At 37.2% G+C, this 9,144-nt stretch overlaps 1 long non-coding RNA gene across 1 annotated transcript; it reads left to right on the forward strand.

The window, feature by feature from the left end:
- The first annotated feature begins 657 nt into the window (after positions 1–657).
- Positions 658–4,357, forward strand: LOC109011155. Its single transcript, XR_001999310.2, has 3 exons — positions 658–1,282; positions 1,518–1,891; positions 4,131–4,357. It is a non-coding gene; the product is annotated as an uncharacterized LOC109011155 (long non-coding RNA).
- The last annotated feature ends 4,787 nt before the right edge of the window (positions 4,358–9,144 follow it).

The raw sequence follows: 9,144 nt of genomic DNA on the forward strand, positions 1-9,144 counted from the left end.
CACTAACCAAACATTTAGCGTGGATGGGTATATTGATTTAAAATTTACACCTGTAAGGCCTATGGGAGAAACTGCATGCTCTCAAATCCCTGTCGACTTGATTATTCTCTTTTTCAAGAAGAAGGGGCTCAAAAGAGAGGAAGCCCTTGTCCAGCTAAAGAAGAAAAAGAGGAGGAGAAAGACGACTAGAAAAAAATGAAGAAGAAGAAGATAAAGAATAAAGAAAGAGTCGAGTGTCTTCATCCAGCTTCCCTTTCTTAGCGTTTCCATCCTTTTCTAACTCGACTTCCTTGAGTTTTGTGTCTGTCTAACTTATGTGGTTCTAGCTATCAGGTTTGCTATGTCATGAGTTACCAAACCTCATGGAAACACCCTTTTTTTATTGTATTTTATAGCACCCATTTCTTCTGCATTTTAGATCTTAATTGGCTCGTGAAAAAACAAGACAAAAAACTCCTCTTCTCCTCTCTCTATTCCCACCAACAACTACTGCATTTCCTCCTCATCTTTCTCCATCCTTATCATGAACATTATAATTTCTTAAATTGTATGCACCAAACTGATTAAAAAAAAAAAAAAAGATCAGAGAGAGAGAGAGAATGAATTAATACCCATCATCTTAACTTAAAGTACCAAGCTTTGCAAAAAGATAGATATTATTATGTAGTTTTCAATTGGAAAAGCACTTGATATATAGGTGGTAACATGGGGGCAAGGGGCGCGGTTGAAGTGGATTGAGATGACTCCATCTTATGCATGTCGTGAATGACGCTGACAGAGTTGAAGTCATTGGCATGTACAAGTATACTCTTCCCCTTTACCCTGGGCTCAGTGGATATGGCATACTAATCTTCCCAAGAAGATTTCTATCATGATGTGGAAGGCTACTAATAACTGCCTCAGTGTTGACGAGAATATTAGTATGGTGGGTGTTTCAATGGCCTCTAAATGTAATTGTTGTCAAAAGGGTCATACTGAGGACCTGAACCATGTGCTCTGCACGGGAGATTTCGCTAGACACATTTGGCGTCTAGCGGCCACTCATCTAGGGGTTCATATGGCCCCTTTCTACACTTGGAAGGATCAAACTAATTTTTGGTTTCGTCGTGCGGGTAAGTCTTCACAGGTTAGAATCATCTTTAGCCTTCTGCCCTCTATTATTTCCTGGAAACTTTGGGAGAGGCGCTGTAAAGCCCGGTATGAAGATAAGGCTCACTCAAAAGAGTCGGTTTGGCACGCTATTAAACTTTGGCTCCGGCGCATCATGGACCAGATCATGAAAGTGAGTTCTCTTTCCGCCCAGGACATGGATATTTTGCATAGACTGGAAATTCCAGTCTTGTTCCCTAAGCCCAAGAGGGTCCGGGTGGTAAAATGACACCGGCCCCCTCAGGGCTGGGTAAAACTCAATACCGATGGAAGTAGTTTCGGGAACCCTGGAACCTCTGGCGCTGGGGGTGTTATTCGGGATGAGGAAGGGAGATTACTTCTGGCTTACTCTGTTCCCTTGGGTTTAGGTACCAATAATTTTGCAGAACTCAGCAGCTTATTGGAAGGTGTTCGCAGATGTCACGCGCTTGGATTTTATCGTGTTCAAATAGAGACTGACTCTCAACTGGTGGTCAATTGGATTGTTAAGAATAAGTGCCCCATTTGGTATTTAGAAGACTTTTGGGAAGATTTACAAGGACATCTTAATAGCCTGGAGTATACAGTAACTCACATTTTTCGTGAAGGCAATGTTGTGGCTAACTTTCTAACTAAGTGTGGGGCTGAAGGTTTGAACTCTGATTGGTCTGATATTCACATGTTGCCTAGCCTGTTAAGGGGTCTTCTCCGCATGGACAAATTGGGTATGCCCTACCTGAGGATATCATAAGCCTCTTGCCAGGTTTGTTTTGTGTTTTTTGCTTGTCTAATTTTGATATCTTGGTATTTGCGTCTCTTTGTTCTTGTGTACTTGGTTTTTTGCAGTTTTCCCTCTTTGGCTTTCTCGGAAGTAGGTTATATATATTTCTTTAGGCTTGTACTCTATATAGTTACACTTGTTTTGATGTATGGGTGCTCTTTTTCTAGATTTAGGTTTTTGTACCTCCCAGGTGTCGTGATTGTAACCACGGTTTTCCTCCTCCAAAAGTGAGGGCAATCAATAAAATTGAGGTTCCGTCCTCTTTTAAAAAAAAAAAAAAAATTTCTCTCACAATTGGGTCATGAATATCGTAATATTAAGGGTGCGATGATGTAAATCTTGCCGCTCTTGAAGGTGTTAAATTTAGTTAAAATAATTTTATAATTTAATGTATTATATTAAATTAGATTAATTTATAAATTTATTTTTGTAAAATTATTTTCTGACCAAAATATATATATTTTTTATATATATCCACTTTCATCGTAATTTTGTTATACATACTATAATAAATGCTGGATCGCGCATGATGTTGCGTTTAACTAGCTAGTTCAATGTGATTGTGCTGTGTTGCGTTCTGTCCTTTCACCTGCTTGTGTCACTCATGACTCACGTGGCTTAATCTGAACCATAGGCATTGTATTTTCCCTGGCAACAGTCCTTTTAGTCTATTTTTAGTTAAGATCTTAGAGACTTTAAAAAAAAAAAAAAAAAATTAAGCTCTTAGAGAGAGAGAGGGGGTATTTTTATAAGAAAAATTATATTCCTAAGTCTCATACACTACACACCATCATTTTTATGATTTTTTTAATTTTATTCTCTTATTAAATGTGTGGTATATGAATTATGAGTAAAATAATTCAATTATTTTAAGAATAATAAAACTAAAAAAAACTTTAAAAAATATAAAAAAAAATTATAGTGTGTGGTGTATGAATTTATGAATAGTAATGCTCTTTTTATAAAATATTTTATAAAAATATTCTTTATTTAAAATATAGTTATATAAAATATTGTGTGTAAATGATTTTTTAAAATAAAATCTGAAGTGACCTTTGGGGATTGGTGGGGGTGTAAGCGGAGGACGAAATAAGACCACGCGCTTCTTAATGAGAGTAAATGAGGAAGCGGGTAGCATCTCTCCTGGCCCAAGAAGACTTGCTACCAGTTCCTTTCATCGGGCCCATTTGTCCGTTTTCCTTGGGCGTGGGGCCCATGTAAGGGCTCCACCCATTGAAAGCTCCTACTTTGTAGGCCCCACTGTGTTCTTAAGTTTAGAGCCTTGTCCGGCACTGAACCAAGGCCTGGCCCAACCTCAGGAATCTAATGGCGTCTTTGTCATCCTGATCCAAACCATCGTGTCAATATTATCCGATCAAAATATCTAGTACTTTACTTCAATCCATCTATAAATGTAGGAAAAAAAAAAAAAAAACTATTTATACTTGTAATTTTACACACATAACAAATACACGCTGAGTGTTAACTATTAAAATTTTGAAATTCAAATTAAAAAAGATAAAAGAGATAAAATAGGACGAGTATTCTACTCCAATAAGTCTCGTTTGGATATATAAATACTCTCAACACATCTCATCTCATCTTATCTCATCATTACAATTTTCTCAAATTCTCATACAAAATATAAGAAATAATTTAATTTTTTCAAATCTCAAAATAATAATAATATTAAATCTTACACAGCATTTTGGACTCCATTTTCATTCCTCATCTACCTTCACTTTATTTACTTTCTCTGATATTGATTGAGCCGGTTACTCAGATAACTGTAAATCCAATGATAGATTTTGCATTTAGTTTGGCACTCATCTTATCTCTTGGGGCTTAAAGAAACAGTCCACTATTACTCGGTCTTGTACTAAAATGGAGTACAAGGTAGTTGCTAACACTGCTTGTGAGCTCCTTTGACTACAATTTCTTTTAAAAGAGCTCAACATTTTTCTTAGAGATCCTCCAACCTTGTAGTGTGATAATTTGGGTGCTACTTGCCTTACTGTTAATCTCATTTTACATTTCCGTACTAAACATATTGAGTTGGATTATCATTTCGTTAGAAATCGTGTAGCTGTAAAATCTCTTCAAGTTTCTTTTGTATCTAGCAAGGATCAACTTGTAGATATCTTTACCAAGCCATTATCTTTAGCACGGTTTGCTCAACTACGATCAAGCGTCACACTTTGCCATGTGGTGCTTGAATTAGGTACTGCAAGTCTGCACCACCAGATCAGAAGAACGAGATGAAGGAGCTAGAAGACTCTGGACTGATTTGATGATAACAGAATTCCTCATGATGGTCCTAGGTCTGTTTGTAAATGCTAAATGAAATGCTTATTAAATGTAAATTTATTTATCTTGCAACAGTTTGTATAAATAGGACCAAAGGTTCCCTACATGGCACACGATGGAAAACCGATACTTGTAAATTTCTCTTTTCAATAAAATCCTCACAGAAGCCTTTCTTCGAAGACCTCACCTACATCTCGTTTACTTTCTTCATCAAAGATCGAGGCAAACAAAATCATGTTTTGATTCTTGCATTAATTAATGAATCCTTTTACTTGTTAAATTATATGACCACTGAACTAAGCCAGCTGTTGAATGCAATGAATATGTTTTTCAGATTTTTTAAAAAACAAATTCACAATATTTATATATGTGACAATATTAGTTTATGGACAAGAATAAAAAAAACCTAGGATCGGCTGCTATGGAACATCCAGATGGATTTGTCCGACCGGAATAATTGATTTAACAAATCTCTTAGAAACCTTCGTATGGGGAAAAGGAGATGAACGGTTACTCTGGACATGAGTTTAATATTAAGTGCATTACAAAACACAGGATTTTATGCTTCCTGAATAGATTTGCGCCGCATAATATGCTGTGTACCATGTACAAAATAATATTTTATTACATTTTTATCTTAAAAATATTCTATTATAATATGTATTTTGCTCAGAAAATATGTACGAAATAATAATTTAAGCTTTGGTGTTGTGTATTTTTTTTTCTTGGACGACACTCTAACGTTTTGTGTACTAATATGTAAATCATTCATCACCAAACGTCGTGCCCTCTTTTTTATTTGTTTTTTAATATCCAAGATAAAATATGGAAAATGTCGGAAAATCCATCGACAAGTTAGACACTCTTCACATGCTTAGTTTCCGAAAATGAAAAAATCTTAAGGCCGGTCAAGTATGAAGATTAATTTCACACCGGCCAATCAACAAATGCCATGTAGACATCCCAAAAAGAATTGATACGGACCCGCATACACCGAAACCTCTCCCTCTCCATTCCCCATCTACACTCAAGATTCGAAACCTCTCCATCTCCTTCTCTCTCTCTCCGTCTCCCATCTACACTCAAGATGCAGATAAAAGCCCTAAGAACAACGTGATCCATCGAGGGATACTTCAACTTTGACTCTGTGTGTTATAGAGGCAAAGAAGAATAACAGGAACCCGATTGATTTCCTCTGCAATGTAACAACAAACATATGAATAAACTGTTAGTGTATCTATTCCTGAACAACCTCAAGATACTGCACGATTCGTATCTATTCCTGAACAACCTCAAGATACTGCACGATTCTATCAACTGCAACATGAAGAATATCTCACTCAACAAATAGCTAAAAACACTCAACAACATTGACAATTTCAGTTTTGTATATCTATATTAAAAAATATACGATATCTCTTTTAAAGTGTATATTACATATTCAGCTCCTTGCTTTTCTCCTTGTATTTCTCTCAGTTGTTTACAATGTATGACTATTTATTCAAATCAAATACAACAGACCAGATTACGTTGGCAAAACTTTTTCTTTTACTTATCTTACTTGGTATCAGCTGGGAAATAGCTCACGCTACACTTCCTGATCACACTTCCGCATCATGTCAACCTCATTCTCTTCCACTGATGTCAATAGTATCAATCCACTCAACCGTTCTCATTCTTCCCCACCAGCATCTTTTAAGCTTGATGGCCCCAATTACTTGGGCTGGCAATCTCAATTTCTACCTTTTTCTTAACAGCAATGATCTCTTAGGGTTCGTGGACGGATCTGTACCAGTCCCTCAGAGACTCAATGCTGATAATACTCCTACTCCTTCTTATATAGCCTAGTATAAGAAAGATCAAGCTTTGCTGGCTATTATCTTGTCCTCCATCAGTCCAAATCTTGTGGCTTCTATGTATGGTTTAAACACTTCCAAACAAGTGTGGACTGCTCTTAAAACGAGATTTTCCAGTCAATCTTGTTCTCGCATTGCTCACATGAAGCACCAATTACAAACCATTACTCAGGGGTCTCGTAATTGTTCTACCTATCTGGAGAATGCCAAATCTATTGATGATCAATTGGCTGCCGCAGGAAACCCTATTGATGATCAAGATTTGATATCTTACCTTCTTGGTGGTCTAAACTAGGATTTTAACCCCTTTATTACATCTTATAATTTTGCTTCCAGGGACAAAGACTTCACCATTGAAGACTTCAATGCTGAGCTTTATGTCATGAAGCTCTTCTTGAAAGTCAGCGTAGCACAGTAGTCTCTAATACCATTTTTGCCTTTGCTGCCAACAAGAAGCCTTCATTTGGACCAAAGAAAAGGCCTTCAAATCCTAATGATGCTCAATCATCAGCTTCTTCACCAACTGTTGGTCCTTTCAATGGTCTTGCTCCTGGTTCTTCATCTGTTCAACCAACTTCAACTCAGAACTCCAATGGCAATCGACCTGTGTGTCAAATATGTGAGAGAGTAGGACATACTGCTATAGACTGCTACCAGAGATTTGACTTCTCATATCAAGGTCGTCATCCGCCAACTGAGCTTCCAGCAATGGTAGTTGAGGCTAATGCACAATTTGAACACCAAGTGTGGTATGCAGACAGTGGAGCCAATGCTCATATTACCTCCAATGATCAAAATCTCACTCATACATTGCCCTTCAATGGAAGAGAGACTGTCACTGTAGGAAATGGTACAGGTTTGTTAATTAAAAGTACTGGATCCACTTCTTTGCAAATTGGCCAATCTAAATTTCAACATTCCAATATTTTGCACTGTCCATATGCCTCCACAAATTTACTATCTATCAATAAATTTTGTTTAGACAATAATTAACTGGCTCTGATTTGACTGTGAAGGAGAATCAGACTGATCGAATACTACTCCACGGGCGGGTTGAGAATGGTCTTTATCCTATTGCTGGCATGCCAAGCCTTCCTCACAAATTACATGGTCTTGCAGCAACTATTGGTGAGAAAGCATCTGTCGAGCAATGGCATAGTCGGCTTGGACATCCTTCACAAGCTATTCTTCAGTCCCTTTTATGTGCAAATTCTATTTCCCTTTCGTCAAAAACAGATAAATCAACCTTTTGTTCTGTTTGTCCTTTTGGCAAAAGCAAACAACTGTCTTTTAGTGATTCCACTCGATAGTCCACCAATCCTTTGGCTTTGGTACACTCTGACGTGTGGACTTCACCTGTAGCTTCTGTTAGTGGTTGCCGATATTATGTCTTGTTTGTCAATGATTTTTCAAGATTTTCATGGTTGTATCCCTTACATAATAAATCAGAAGTCTTTGCTAATTTTCTGAAATTTAAAGCTCATTCTGAAAATTTGTTTTCATGCTCCATCAAACAATTTCAGACTGATAATGGAGGTGAATTTTTATCTAAACAATTCAATGAATTCCTTTCAAAATCTGGGATATATCATCGATTAACTTGTCCGCATACCTCACAACAAAATGGTATCACTGAACGAAAATATCATCACATTCAAGAACTTGGCTTAACCTTATTAGCGCAATCACGTCTTAGACCATGTTATTGGGTGGACGCTTTCCTTATGGCAGTGTACCGAATCAATAGATTACAAACAAAAGTACTTCAAAATCGTAGTCCGTTTAAAGTACTAACTGGTAATGTTCCAAATTATTCTGAATTAAGGATTTTTGGTTGCTCATGCTACCCTTTACTTCGACCATATCAGCCACATAAATTAGCCTATAGAAGTAAACGTTGCATTTTTCTTAGCTATTCCAATAACCAAAAAGGGTATCGCTATCTGGACATAGAAACTCAGAATGTTTATATTTCACGACATGTTCTTTTTTATGAAACCACATTTCTAGCAGGGGATAACAATCGATTCTCTCAAGCTCCAAGTAGTACTCCATCTACTGGTAATTTCTACACCTTATCCGATTCAGTTTTATCAAGTAATTTATTGCCTAATGTTCTGTCTACAGAGTCCAATTCTGAACCAGTTTGCATGACTACACCTACAACTTATGATCACATTCAAAATCTAGAAAATCAGCAGCCTGCCCTCTCAAATATTCAGTTTTTTCAGGAGCCTCGTTGTCCAAATGCATTATCATCTCCTATAACTGAACAACTTGCTGCCTTAAGTCCTAATCTGATTCCATCTCCTTTAGACCACACTGACCAACCTGAAACCATAGTCCCTTCCGCACCACCACCTCATTCAGGTATGCTTACACGATCAAAAACAGGACATTCCAAGCCAAAAAAATTTCCTGACTACTAAGTATTGTACACTACACAGCATCCTTTGAAAGAGCCTTCTTCCTATAGTGCAGCAGTTTCCAATCCGAATTAGAGAGCAGCAATGGGCAGAGAATTTGATGCATTAATGGCTAATGGCACTTGGTCTCTTTGTCCTAGACCATCACACAATCACATTGTCAGAAACAAGCGGGTGTTTAAAATAAAGCGGACCCCCAATGGCAAGATTGATTGTTACAAGGCAAGGTTGGTGGCAAAAGGCTTCGATCAACGCTATGGTTTGGACTATCATGAAACTTTCTAGCCAGTTATCAAACCATCAACTATTCATATTGTTCTCTCATTGGCTGTGACATTTAATTGGGATATTAAAAAATTAGATATTTCTAACGCCTTTTTGCATGGTTTATTGGATGAGGAAGTCTTCATGGAGCAACCACGAGGCTATGTTGATGAATCTAAACCAAACTATGTGCGCCGACTGCATAAGTCCTTGTATGAACTAAAACAAGCACCAAGGGCGTGGTTTAGAAGATTATCACAGCACTTACTTGATGTTGGTTTTAAAGAATCCACTGTTGATTACAGTCTCTTCACGTTACAGACTGATAAATTCAAATTATTTGTCTTAATCTATGTGGATGACATCGTAGTCACAGGCTCTA

Source organism: Juglans regia, chromosome 1 (genome assembly GCF_001411555.2).
Source record: "Juglans regia cultivar Chandler chromosome 1, Walnut 2.0, whole genome shotgun sequence".
In the NCBI taxonomy this organism is placed as follows: domain Eukaryota; kingdom Viridiplantae; phylum Streptophyta; class Magnoliopsida; order Fagales; family Juglandaceae; genus Juglans; species Juglans regia.